At 36.6% G+C, this 14,433-nt stretch overlaps 1 long non-coding RNA gene across 1 annotated transcript in view; it reads left to right on the forward strand.

Moving 5' to 3' along the window:
- The window catches only part of LOC136794397 (uncharacterized), a 304,826-nt gene that overhangs the window by 67,606 nt on the left and 222,787 nt on the right, over positions 1–14,433 (forward strand). The window contains exon 2 of the long non-coding RNA XR_010841129.1: positions 2,521–2,615. This is a non-coding gene — a long non-coding RNA (uncharacterized lncRNA). The remainder of the gene's footprint in view (positions 1–2,520; positions 2,616–14,433) is intronic.

A 14,433-nucleotide genomic window follows, 5' to 3' on the forward strand; every position in this document is an offset into this window, starting at 1 on the left:
TGCCAAACTAAGGGTCACAGTTTGGTTTATTTCCACATCTGTTCCTCTTATTTTCCATGGACCATTTCTCAGTTGCCACCCAAAGAGATGAAGGCAAAGACCCTGCTCCAAGTGTTTGGGCATCGACACAGAGCTGCTGGTGTGGTTTAGGAAACTATACTGCTTGTTTGAGCTTTTCGAACATTGTAAAGTAGGAGAACAAAATAGAAAGTGATTTCTATTTATTTTCCAGAGCCATGGTCACTTTATTTTGCGATTCCTTCAACTGGAAAGTGCTTTGAAAGGAATTTGCAACCTCATGTGATCTGTTGTTATTTAGAGCTGTTTTTGAGACAACAGGCTATGCTTGAGGTTTATATATTTAGAGTTGTTTATTTTTCTTCAGCCTCTATCTAACTGATTTGCATCCAGATGCCATGAGGATCCACTTACAAGGTAATGACCAACATTGCCTTCTTATCAAGTTAGACAGCCTCTGACATAAGCAGCAAGATATTATTTATGTTAGATTTTCATTGCCTTACACTCCTTACAAAACACCTATCCATTTTTCAAGATTCAAACCAAGTGTTGCTTCATCTCTTACCAACATGTCCTCTCCAGATAGAAATACTTCTTTAGATGTGAAACCCCAGAATAAGCTAAGACTTCTCACTTAGTACTTAGTCTAATTTGCTTACACTTAAGTCTAATTGGCTTCCCAGATTAGACTGGGAATTCCCCGTGACTTGAAGACAACAACATTTTTTTCAGTCATCTTTGAGCTGCCATTACCTGGCACGTAATAGGCTCTCAACAAAAGTTGGTTGAGTAAAACGTATTTGAATGAATACACTTAATGTAGCTGGTGTTCATGGGGCATATGCCTCACTGCTTCAGAGCTCAAGTCTGTCTTATGGGCTAAGTCCTTTGCCTGTAATGGCATTCTCTCTTCTCTGGTTGGCAAAAATCTTTCTTGTCCTTTACATTTTTCCTTATCAGTCAATTAATCATCCTATAGAATATTCCCTGTCTTTCCCAAGTACTGTTAATCCTTTCTCTTTGTCCAGAGGTCTACTAGTACTCACCTCACACTACAGTTATTATTTGTGTGTCAGTTGGTCTCTTTCTCTTAATGGTGACTCCCTGATCGGTGAGGGTCCTTAGTTTAGATTTCACCCTAAGTGCTCAGTGCAGACCTGGCTCAGAGATGGTGCCAGTGAGAGTGTTCCAACTCTGATGTTAATCAGTTGTGGAAGTTTGAACATAACACTCAATCTTTCTTGGCCACAATATCTGATCTGAAAACTGAGAGGCTGAACTAACTCTTAAGTTCACTTCCAGCTTCAGGTCTTTATTCAGAACATCATCCCTATTTTTCATAGCCCTGCATTTTGCTACTGTGTTCATTTGAGTCTCTTGTTTACAAATCTGCTTCTCTTCTCTTTGCCCTGTTTTCTCATTCAAAAATTGTTTTTCCCCAGTGTCACCTGAATATGTTCAAAGAGTCAAATATGATATTATTTGCTGAACTGAGAGAGGTACTTGTCAGGTATATGGTGGGGTGGGCTACTTAGTCTCTACAGCTTGGTCTCCTCATCTGTAAAATGAGGGTTAATAATAACCACCCCTCACCGGTGGTTGTGAGGATTCAATTATAGAATATTTGTAAAGCTTTTGAACATTGGCACAGAGTAGGTACAATTGAGTGTTTACTTATTAAATAAATAACAGACTCCCATCCTGCACTGTCTCAGTCAGAAGGTGACTGTATCTACTGCTTTCTAGATTATTATATCTTACTTGACTGCTATGGTTATCAGCAAAACTTTCAGGAAATTACAGTAAATTTTTATCATACAATCTAAATTAGAATCCTGTTACTTATTTATTTTAAATATCACATTCTTATACTTTCATAAATGCCACTCAGAATTTATTTACAGTGGAATATCATGCAGTTCATTCCCTAGTAATCCAAAGTAGAGTATAGCTGTTGTTAATGAATAGTTGTTTCATACAAGGCTTTCACCTTGCCAGTTCCATTATAGTTTAAAATTAGAATGCACATATCTATGGGCCATTGTGAAATGTGTTAGATTCCAGAAGATGAGAGGAATAAAAAGTTTTTAGAACTGGTTTTGGCCAAGTTTACACAGTACCCTTAAACACTTTTTTCAAATAAGATACAGATTTGCTAAGTAACCTAATTGCAACAGTATCTGAAAGACATAAGAAATGTTGGTGGAAGACTATTTTGTTTCAAAACATTTTTTAATTTGTGCTAAATTTAGCTCTCCTGTTCATGAAGTAGAAATATCTTTTTAAAGACTAATTACCCTATATCCATGCATAATATGTCTCATGGGAAGAAAACTATGATTGTGTGTTCGCTACTGAATGAGATGGTGTGTGTATATGTTTGGGTGTGGGGATACAGCTGCAGAGGTTTAATTCCTATACAGTGAAATGCAAGGAGCACTTAATTTTAATAAACAAGTTTAGCAAAAAAAAAAAAAACACCACATTTTCTGTTTTCAGGAATTAAGCAGCATTTAAAAAGATGAGATGAAACATGAAGATTGCTGGAAGAAATAGGAGGGCCTCCATTCTGGTCTCAGATCCAGCAGAATTAGGTAAGTTATTTGACTTCTTTGGGCTGTGCTCTCCACATCTGTAAAACAACATATGTGAGTAATGTTGCCGTGTGGAGGAAAGAACTCAAGAGGAGGGTTTGAGCAAGGAGCTTGGTTGAGAGGCTATTGCAATAGTCCAGGTGAGATTTCTCCCATCAAGCACAGCTCACAACTGCATAATATTCTTAGACTCACCTGCTGAATAGGGATGGATGGTTTCATAAATAAGTGGAAGAGGAGCTCAGAACGGCCTTTCAGCTCCAAAATTGCCTTCACCTGCTCATCAATAAATGGCCTAAAATTCTTTTAAAGATTATTTCTATGGTCTTGTGTGTATTTTGTAGTATAGGTGAAATCCTAACGTTAGATTAATATTATTCTTAATAAATATTCTTCTCTAGCAGAGGGAAGTATAAACATATGCATCAACATTACAAGGAAAGGTGTAGTGAGGCTTGTAGTGAACAAGGGAATGTGAACCAGTCCTAATTCTCCTGCAACCCATTCTTTACTCAAACCAGGCGCTCTCTGGACTTTTATAACAAAAGAGGAAAATCCAGATTTTTATGTTTAATTTCTCAAGTTTTAAAACACTCGAGCAAAACATTAGCATGGGCCCCTCTTGGTCACCATTGCTCCATAGCTCATCCAGTCCTGAAATGCTGGGGAGAATCTCAACCTCCCCAAACCTGGAGTAGTATATAGGCAAGAAAGAAATACTTTGAGAACAGAGATTTCTCTAGTGAGAAAAATGTTTCCCGCTTAACGGCCAGACAGCCTGCTACAGCAGTTTCGTCTTACAGAGTAGCGCGTTATATAGACTAGGCCAGAGAGAACCGCAGTTGTGCTTAGGTACCTGCAGTGAAGTAATCGTCTGAGTGTTCACGGTGCCCACTGTCCGCTGGGCCCTCAGCCACCCGAAGTGAACGACTCCGTTACTTGCCTCTGTGCAGGGTCTTAGTCCATTTCCCCATAGCAACTCTTTTCAAGCCCTATTCTTCTCTCTCTTAACGTGTTGATCTATTCTTTCTCCTGTTGAAAATCGAGTCTGTCGATGACGGCTTTCTTCCTGTTGGTCTTCCAAAGAACAGATAAAGTGACATTAGCCTTGACTATCGCTTCCTTTCCTCCATTCGCAGAAGAGTGGAGTTCCTTTTTCTGCTCATACCCAGCCCCACAACTGCTTTTGAGCTGGTACCTTGTAGTCTCTTTTAGACCCGGCACCAGTCCATCTGGTGCCTCTTTATTTTCAGCCTCTCCCCCTCCCCTTCCCGCCAGCTCTCGCCAATGATTCATCAGCAGGCTCTTGTATTTCCTAGGTTAAAATTGTCAAGAGGGCAAAACAAGCCCCAGTCTCCTGTTGCTCTGCCTCCACATCCTCCCCTTGCTTCTGCCTTCTCTCTCCCGCCTCTTGCCTTTCCTCCTAAGGAGAGTCTGCTCTTAGAGAAGCTAGTGCCTTGCTTTCCCACTTGTGTTGTATGTATCTCCTACCATCAGGATGCCTCACACATGTCCTCTGAATATTCATTAGCAAAGTAAGTATCTGATGGATAATGTATACTAAAAACATTTTTGATGTTGAAATCTGAAATCTGCATCTGAATAATACAGGTAGGGGAGGAAAAGGAGAAGTGAGATTGGCATGCGTTGATAATTGATGAAGCTGGGTGATGAGTCCTCTAGCAAAACCCCGGATTACCAAATTATAATTTTTTTTAATCTCTCTATTTATTTGACTTCTTTGTGGCATCTAACCTTTGTTACTACCTTCTTTGTGACGAACTCTTCTCCCTTGGCATCCAGGCTCTCTCCTGGGTCACCTTTTCTCTCTTCTCTGTCTTGATCTCCTTGTGGTTTATTTTCTAAAGCCCATTTCTTAAGTGCTTATCTTCCAAGGATTCTGCCTTAGACCACTTCCCTTTTTTTCCGTGTCCACAACACCTGAGTGAATGATGTCTCTCTATTTCAACCACCATCTAAACTACTGTATTTACCACTTAATCTGTACCCCAGTGTAGCTTGAGTCTCTGATCCCAAGTCCCATAGTTTCATGTGTGGTTGCCTCCAGCGACACTTCCAAAACTGAATCCATTTATTGCCGCCCCTACCCCCTCGCAAAGCCCGTTTCTGTTCTCTAATCTAGCAGCTGGGAATTGCTTGCATTCTCCAAAGAGTCCTCTTTTCTCGCACGCATTCCCCCCATGAATCATGCCTTCCTCAGTGCCCCATAGGAGAGCACCTCAGCCATCTGGAATATTAAAGCTCCTGTTGCTCTCATTCTATACACTGTTTTCCACTTCCCACACACTGTCACCTCCCTAGCTGGTAGGAAAGGCACCAGATTCCTCTTCGTATTCCTACCTCTCCTAGCACCATGCTTGGCACACTATCAGTAAGTATTTTTAGGAATAACTAATAATGGGTTCTTGAAATTTTAAGGCTAAAAGGGACCATCTAGTTCAGAGACTCTTAAAGAGCAGTGTAATTGGTCAAGGTGCCTTAGAGCCCCACAGCCTGGATTTGAATCCTTACTCTGCCACTTACTAGCTTTATAATACAAGGAAAATCATTAAGTTGTAGGAAAAAGTCACTTAATGCTCTTGTTTTTGAGCTGTAACAAAATGAATGCCCAAATTCTGAATGGACAGAGGAAAATTTTAGAATTATAATTTCTTAAAAAAAAGTTTTTTTGTATTTTTAGGATGTCAAGACCTGCATTTATATAGCAAAGTCTTTCCCCCCGTCCCAGAAGTAAAACTGTTCTAAGTATATGTAATGTTCTAAATATGTTCTAAGTATATGTAATGGAAATAAGTATAATATCTAGTATACTGTATATATATTCTTGATAATATGCAAGAGTCCTACAACCTCCAAAGGCCCTGCTCCCCAGACAAGTTTGAGAATCATTTAATGGAAATGGAAATTGAGACTCAGGAAGTTTAAATGACTTTTCCAAGGCCACACAATTTAGTGGCAGAGCTGGAATTTGAATGTGGTTGCCAGAACTCCATTGTATACTCCTTACCACCATGACATTTAAACAAATAAAAAAATCACTTGGTCAGTCTATTGGATCTTGGAATATTTTTTCCTTGCAGTGGTATTATTTTGATAATAAAAGGATTGTACACAGAGATGCACATAAAAACTTGTGAAATTTCACTAACTGAAAGTCAGATATTAATGGCAAATAGGGAGTATTCTGAGACTTGACAAAAAGAATTAAACAGTTATTTAAACATCAAAAATGCATGGTCACCTGCTTTGATTTGTCACCTAATTTAGTATTTTCTTTCCTTCTTTATATAGCCATCTTTTCTACAAGATCTCAGAATTCATTGTCTTGCCCTAAATTTTTTTTTAAAACCACTTTTCATATCTGTAGTCCATAAATTCTGGTTTGTATCTTGAATTTATACTGAATAGTGTACACTTCTTGGTACAGACATCTCAAAACAGCACAAGAAATGCAATCATGCCTATGGATTTCATTACTACAAATCTCTGTGCAGCTTTCTTTGTTGTTGATATAATACTTTAGCAAATCTTAGGTCTGACATTCTCAAGCTAATTGCATTTGACCAGCTCCTGAGCCTGAGTTCCTGCCTACTAGCATGACTGGTATAAATCAGTGCTATTTAGAGAACCTTCATAATACATTTTTGCAGAATAGAGAAATGAGAATGAAGAAAGTTGAAAGGTTTTAAAAATAATCATCGTTTAAAATAATGATATTTTAACTTCTGGGACATAGATACATTTAAGTAAATGAACTGTAATTCAAGAGGCAGTCAATTGTTCATCCATTCATAGAAGTGGCTATATAGATGGTTATCATATAGAGAAGGCAGCTGGAGTGTCTGGACAGCTTCTTTGAGAACTAGGAAGTAGTTTATGTAGCTGTGTCTACCACTGTTTGGCCTATCAAATGGTGATTTGGTTTACCTTCATGCAGCTTTCCTACTTGACTCTGATAAAAACCAGTCCAGTAGCTGACTTAGTACTTGATTATGTATCTTATCGGTAATGTGTTTGAGAAATATTTCTGATATTGATATTATGCCTGGGATTTGGTTTTAAACAAAGAAGGAAGGAAAGAGATGTAAGACTGGCTATACATTGATAATTGTTGAAGCTGGACCACAAGTTATTGGGGATTCATTATGCCATCGTATAGTTTTGTATATGCTTGAAATTTTACATGATAAAAATAATCTCTGATGCATATGCTTTTAGATTTGTATGTGTCTAGAGTGTGTGTGTGTGTGTGTGTGTGTGTGTGTGTGTATCTATCTTTAGCTCTTAACTAATCTTCTGAACCAGGGGGATGGTAAATTTTATTTTCAACTAAGTTAGCAGTTGCTAGGGACACAGATTTTATATGTGCTCATTGCTAGAGGGAACACAAGAAGCATAAAACCCTGCCCCCAAATTCCTTGCAATCTAGCTGGGAAAATCACCACACACACAAAATCTTAAAAGTGAAATACCAATTCAAAATTTACAACATTTCAAGAGAAAAATAGGAGAGTTAAGACACCATGAAAAATTCTCAATAAATTATACAGCATATAATTGCTCTGTTTCAGCTGAGGGAAACATCACTACACTCCGGAGAAAGTTTTATTTAGGTAAACGGATTTAAGCTGATTCTTGAAAGATAGGCCTTAGCTAGGTAGAGAAGAAAGGGAAAACTTTTTAAGTTAATGAAAAGAGAAAAAGAAAAAAGGGGGTGCATTTGCTCACCTGAAAGCCTATTTTTTTAAAGTGAGTAAGTTCTAGAAATAATGAAACTTTAGAGGTTTACTTTGGAGGACCGAAGGTTAGATTACAGAATTTAAACTTTTTTCTTGGGCAGCAGACAGCCGCCGAAGTATTTTGCAAGGAAGTGATGTTACCAAATAAACATGTAGTAAAATGACTCCAGTGACAGTATTGATTGAGGTAGAGATTGGTGGGAGAAAGAAGGAAAAGAAAAAAACAGGATTAGTGCAATGTTCTGTAAACAAGTCAGTAAGGGTCTTCTTTAGAATGTCAGCAGAGCAAATGGAAACAAGGACCTAATGTGGAGGGCACAGTTGTCGCGTCTTCGACATCAGGCAGATACGAGAGTTTGGGAAAATGGCTTTCTCTGCAGTCTCACCTATTTCTAGTGTGTCTTACTTAATAAAATGGTTATATTTTCTAAAAGTTTCAATTGGCAAACATTTAGTAACTTCCAAAATAGATGGAGGAGAGTAGGAATGACTATCTGGGATGCCAAGTGTCAAAACTAGTTAGTAGTTGTTGTTTTCATTCTTTTGTTAACTATAACATTATTAATAACATTTGTCAATGTGGAGAAAAGTTTCGTGTTCTGTGCAGTACTGGCACCGCCACTTGTTTGAACCATTTAAATTCCATAGGGGTTATTTTATCTGGTTCTATGGAGTCAGTGTATTTGGTATAAGAATAGGAATTTGAGCAACCACAAACCAAATTTATGTGCTTATTCTGAGATATTCATTCCAGGGAAAGGCCTGCTGGGCTAATATATACTTTTTAGATTTTTCCACAGATTTTAATGAGCCACCACCAATTCTGGCACTGAAATCGCCACAGTATACAAAATGCGTTATGGGAAACAATTTTCCTAGGACTAGTGGGCAAAACATACTACACATCTGTTGGGTTTTCCAAGTTTTGGGTGGGATGTCAGCTTGCAGTCTAGATGAATAGACTGCATGAATAGACACTGCATAAAAATAGCCTGCAGTGGGGCAGGTGTCAGGGTTTGGATTTTTGACCTCTAGGCAAATGGATTCAAAGGTAAGTCATCCCCTCGTTCTCAACTCAAGGAGTCTGGTAACTCAAACTTCATTTTCTTTAGAATCATTTTGGACTTTATCCAGTATTATATCGGTCATAAACTTGAAGAGAAGAAAAACTGTCTTTCCCACATTATTTTAAGGCTTTTCAAAGTGTTCAATAAAATAACGTGTTGGCCCTTAAGGGTATAATTTTTCATAAATAAAGATTATCAGGGTTTTTTTTGCAAGAAAGAAAAAAATTCCCCATAATAAAATTTGTTTACCAATCCATGGGATTCTGGGAAACGCTAGTATAATTTTCAGATTAAATATCTTATTCAGGATTTTGTATATAATTTTATATATTCATTTGGTAGTTATATTTTATCCAAATTCTAGAACATGACCTGTGGATGCTGTCAAAATCACATAACCTACCTCGGTAGTTTATAGATTGTTTAATTAACTGTTCATTCTAATGTAGGAGATTATTTGGAAGTTTTTTTTTTTCCATTAAGTTTCCACAAGAAGGGGCAGGCTTGGCAGACTGTAATATCATAGAAGTTTAAACATCAATGGATCAGCAGGGATTTGATTGGAAAAGTTCAAAGGGGAGGTAATGAGTAAATGTAGAGTCCTTAGCAGCTACTAGTGTAGCTGTAGCAAGAGCCTTGAATACTTAATCGTTTTTCTAAGAATCCACTCCAATTAACTAAGAAAATTTTACTATTAGCTAAAACTGAAATTTTGGATCTAGGAGTCAAAATAGAAAAGGACTTGAAAAATGAAAAGTAGAAAGAGGAGGAAGAATTGTATAAGAATAAGAGGAATGGAGCAGACAGATGTATGGAAATAGCTTTGTCCTCAGGCCATTTTCTTGGTACTTTCCATAACTTATTTAATAATATAGCAACATAATATGGTAGTGCTTTTTGAAGTCAAAAGAATGAATCAGTCCATTAGGAAAAGAGGAATGAGTGAGAAGAGGACCAGTGACAGACACATTCATATGGATGACTGGAGAAGAGGAACTTGCAAAGAAGCATGAGAAAAGCATTCTGAGAGGTAGAAGGAAACTTAAGAAAGAGTGAGTCACTACGGGCAAAGGAGGGTGGTCAACAGCATTAATTTTGTAGATCAGTCAGTTACTGCAGAATATGAGAAAAATTTACTTGTTTGTACAAGTAAGTCGATGGAGATGTTGAGGGAAGTGGGAGAAAGGTGTGACAATATAAATTGCAGATGGTTACAGAATAAGTACATGGTAAGGGAGTGGAGTAGAAAACTAATTCTGTGAAGAGAAGAATTGTTGCTCATAGCTTGCTGATGCAGAAGTAAAGGAATGAGTCAGTGGAGAGGACTCACTGATCATGTGGGAAATTGAAGTGGGAATAACATGATGGGAAAAGTACTAATGAAATTAAAAGGCCAGATGGAGGGTTAGCATTGCAAAGATGCTGAATATTAAAAGAGAAAAGTTCATAGTTTTACACTGCGTGAGCTTTGTCTTCTGAATGAAGTAAGAGACAAGATCAACTGCTAAGAATGAGGGATGCAGTACATCTTGTATTTCTGAAATAAAATTGGCTACATATTATATTATTTTATGAGAGAGTGCTGGATTCAATTTGCTGAACTGTTATTTAGAATTTAGCACTTGCATTCATTCAATGAGATTGACTTCCTTCATTTTTAAAAAAATACCTTGCTAGTTTTTTGCATTATAATAATAACTATTTTTCAAACATTTTATATATGAGACTTATCTGTTCCTTGAGAATTTGAGAACTCATTTGTAAAACTTTTGAGGTGGATACATTTTATGAACAAATTTCTTTGAAAAAACTTTAGCTTCTGTCCTGATTATAAGTCTACTCAGGCTTTCTATTTCTTTGTGTTTTATATTATAAAATGATCATATTTTTTTTTGCCATTTCCTCATTGATGCAAGAGTTATGTAAGAGTCTTTAAAAAATTTCCTAGTGGTTACTTATTTTAAAATTTAATTTCATATTAATTTAATGCATTTGTAATCACAGGTGGAACCCCTGTACAATTTCCACATTTAAGAATTATTGTTATTTTATGTAACTTGATATAAAATAGGTGCATAAATAAATATTACATAGTATAAATATAAATACAAGTAAATATAAATATATATATGTAAATTAACTCAAAATGATCAAAGACCTAAACATGAGGTAAACTCTAAAACTCTTGGAAGAAAACATAGGGCAAAAGCTTCTTGGCAGTGGGTTTGACAATCATTTCTTAGATGTGACACCAGAAACACGGGCAACAAAAGAAAAAAATAGGTAACTTGGACTTCATCGAACCAAAAAACTTCTGTGCATCAAAGGGCACAGTCAACATAGTGAAAAGGCGACCCACAGAATGGGAGAAAATATTTGCTAGTCATATATCTGATGTGGGATTAATATCCAGAATATATAAAGAACTATAACTTAACAGCAAAAGAAACAAACAACTGGATTAAAAAATGAGTAAAGAATTTGGATAGACACTTTACAGTGAAGGGATACATATGGCCAATATGAACATGAATAGGTGCTCCACATCACCAATTCATTGGGGATGTGCAAGTCAAAATCACAATGAGATATTACTTCATACCTGTTAGAATGACTGTTATCAAAAAATCAGGAAATAAGTTTTGGTGAGAAATTGGAACACTTGTGTATTACTGGTGGGAATGTAAAATGGGATAGCAGCTGTGGAAAGCAGTATGATGGTTCCTCAAAAACTTAAACATAGAAGTGCCGTATCCTGAAATTCTGCTTCTGGGTACATACCCTAAAGAAGTGAAAGCAGGGACTCAAAAACAGATATTTGTACACCTGTGTTCATAGCAGCATTATTCACAGCAGTAGGTAGAAGCAGCCCAAGTGCCGTCAATAGATGAATGGATAAACATAGTGTGGTATATACATACAATGAAATAATAATCATCCTTAAAAAGGGAAGTTTTCACACACGTTGCAACACGTATGGACCTTGAGGACATTAAAATAAACCAGCCACAAAAAGACAAATACTATATGATTCCATTTATATGGAGTTCCTAGAGTGGTCAAATTCATAGAGATAAAAAGTAAAATGATGGTTTACAGAGGCTGGAGGGAAGGGAAAAGTGGGAGTTAGTGTTTACTGGGTACAAAGTTTCAATTGGGGTTGATGAAAAAGCTCTAGAGACAAACGGTGGTGATGGTTGCACAGAATGCGAATGTACTTAATGCCCCAGAATTGTGCACATAAAAATGGTTAAAATGATGAATTTTATGTTATATATTTTACCACAGTAAAAAATGGTTACAAAAGTTAGAGGAAAAACAATAATACGTTTGTTGAAAAATGCTGCTTATGCTAAAAGCAAAAAAATAAAAGTAATAGTTTTCATATTATATAAAAGAGAAAACAAAACAGCAAAGAGGAATTAAAGACAAAGTGGAACAAAATAGCAGAGTGTGATGGAGAAAGGGTATGGTATATCTGGATAATATGATTAATAGGGAATTAAAAAATTCTATTTTACTCTGTACCCTATAGTGTATACACACAAGAGACATATATTCCTTTTCAAATGGAGAAAATTTTTTGCATAGTTCAGGGCATTCTCTAAAATACTCTTGAATTTCTTATAGGGAAACATTTTCACAGAAGTGTTTGTTTTCCCTTTGAATTTCAGCATGATTCTTGAAGTTTCATATTTTTTCCACGTGAATGGAGTGGTATGCACAAATCTTGGTATTCTGGCCAACCCATACTCTCGGATCTGGACAAGGATGGATTGATGTGCATATCCCATGGTTATTATTTTAGTGGGCTTTTATGTAATGCTGTCTACAGAACTGATTCTGTATCTTCCTCTACTCTGAGTAATCTAAAATCAAAAGGAGATCAAAGCTGTTCTCTAAAAGGGGTAATACAGAAAGTTAGTACCTATTACCAACAGGCACTGGCCCTAGAATCTTTCTCCCTCCACCCTTGAATCAAGTATCAAGAAGATACCAGGTGATCAGGTATCCCAGAATGGACCACACCCCTACTAGGTACTTATATGTTTCTTTTTGTATATTGTCTTTTTTTTTTTTTTTTAATGTGGAGATATTTATTAAAAGACATTAGAGACAGTGCCACAGACAAATTTGAGTCAACTTATATTGGGTCTGCCAGGTAGATTTCTCCAGGTGTTCAATTTTCAGAAATTCAGGTGCTCCTTTTGAACAACAGGATAGCTCACCCATTCACAGAATGTTAGACGAAGGGACCCTTGAGATCCGCGATACTGACGAAGGTGTAATGTTTATCTTGCTCACCACTTGGTGCCCACAATCCAGCTCAGTAATTTTTTTTTGATGACCTAGTGGGTCAATTTTATTTTCCAGATTTTCTACTGTAAACATATATCACTTTTATAATCAGAAAAAGCTATTACAGTGGTTTTTAGGTATGCCCTCTTAGTTTCTAATTTCTCTTATTTCTTTTTTGTTTATTAATTTTTATTGGAGTATAGTTGCTTTACAATGTTGTGTTAGTTTCTGCTGTACAGCAGAGTAAATCAGCTATATATATATATACATATATATCCCCTCTTTATTGGATTTCCTTCCCATTTAGATCACCACAGAGCATTGAGTAGAGTTCCCTGTGGTATACAGTAGGTTCTTATTAGTTATCTATTTTATACATAGTAGTGTATATATGTCAATCCCAATCTCCCAGTTCATCCCCCCCCATTTCCGCCTTGGTATCCATACGTTTGTTCTCTACATCTGTGTCTCTATTTCTGCTTTGCAAATAAGTTCATCTGTATCATATACAATTAGAAATGAAAAAGCAGAAGTTACAACTAACACTGCAGAAATACAAAGGATCATAAGAGACTACTACAAGCAACTGTATGCCAATAAAATGGACAACTTGGAAGAAATGGACCAATTCTTAGAAAGGTACAACCTTCCAAGACTGAATCAGGAAGAAATAGGAAATATGAACAGACCAATTACAAGTAATGAAATTGAAACTGTGGTTAAAAGTCTTCCAACAAACAAAAGTCCAGGACCAGATGGCTTCACAGGCAAATTCTGTCAAACATTAGGAAAGACCTAACACCTTCTCAAACTCTTCCAAACTCTTGGAAAACTCTTGAGCTAACACCTTCTCAAACTCTTCCAAAAAATTGCAGAGGGAGGAACACTCCCAATCTCATTGTACAAGGCCACCATCACCCTGATACCAAAACCAGACAAAGATATCACAAAAAAAAAAAAAGAAAGAAAATTACAGGCCAATATTGTCTTTAATAGCTTTAAAGAGTTGTATGAAGACATGTAGGTAATGTGACTAATCTCACCTCTGCTTGGCTCAAAGCATAGTAAAATGTATTATATGATAACAGTTATTTTTTCAGCTAATGTCTGTACCTTCTTTAGTAACCACACAAGTTGCTTTTGTTCAGAGGATGGTGTACATGGTATGAGGCAGAAAGATGTATTGCTTAGCTCAACCCTATAGGGAGGGATAGCACGTCAGAAGGAATGTGCCCTGGGTGGAAGGAATGCGCAGGATTGAATGAGATAAGGAGTCAGTGTGAATTTCTGCATGATTTTCTTAGGGCATTCTTTCTTTAGAGTAAGCCTTTCCTTCCTGACGAAATCAGGGGTACCTCTGCAATTTAGTAGCACTTTGTTGAATATAGGACTTCTATGGCATTTTTTTTGCTTGCTTGTCTTTTCAATTGTTAAGTCTTATTTTTCTTTGTTTCTCTGAGGGCGGTACCTAACGTTGAATGGGCACTCAATAAATGTTTTCTGTCTGAATTAATGATTTTTTTAAAGAGAGGAAGTCAAAGAGGAATAAGAATAGTTGTAGAAGAATTTTGCTTTTTGAAATGACACAACTTACCTATAACAAAGTTAGTTTGATGAAGTTACACCCTGCTTTATTAATACTGCCAATGTGAAGGAAATGAATTAGACTAACGACTTTCCAACTTTTTTCAC

This window comes from Kogia breviceps, chromosome 6, assembly GCF_026419965.1.
Source record: "Kogia breviceps isolate mKogBre1 chromosome 6, mKogBre1 haplotype 1, whole genome shotgun sequence".
Taxonomy (NCBI): domain Eukaryota; kingdom Metazoa; phylum Chordata; class Mammalia; order Artiodactyla; family Physeteridae; genus Kogia; species Kogia breviceps.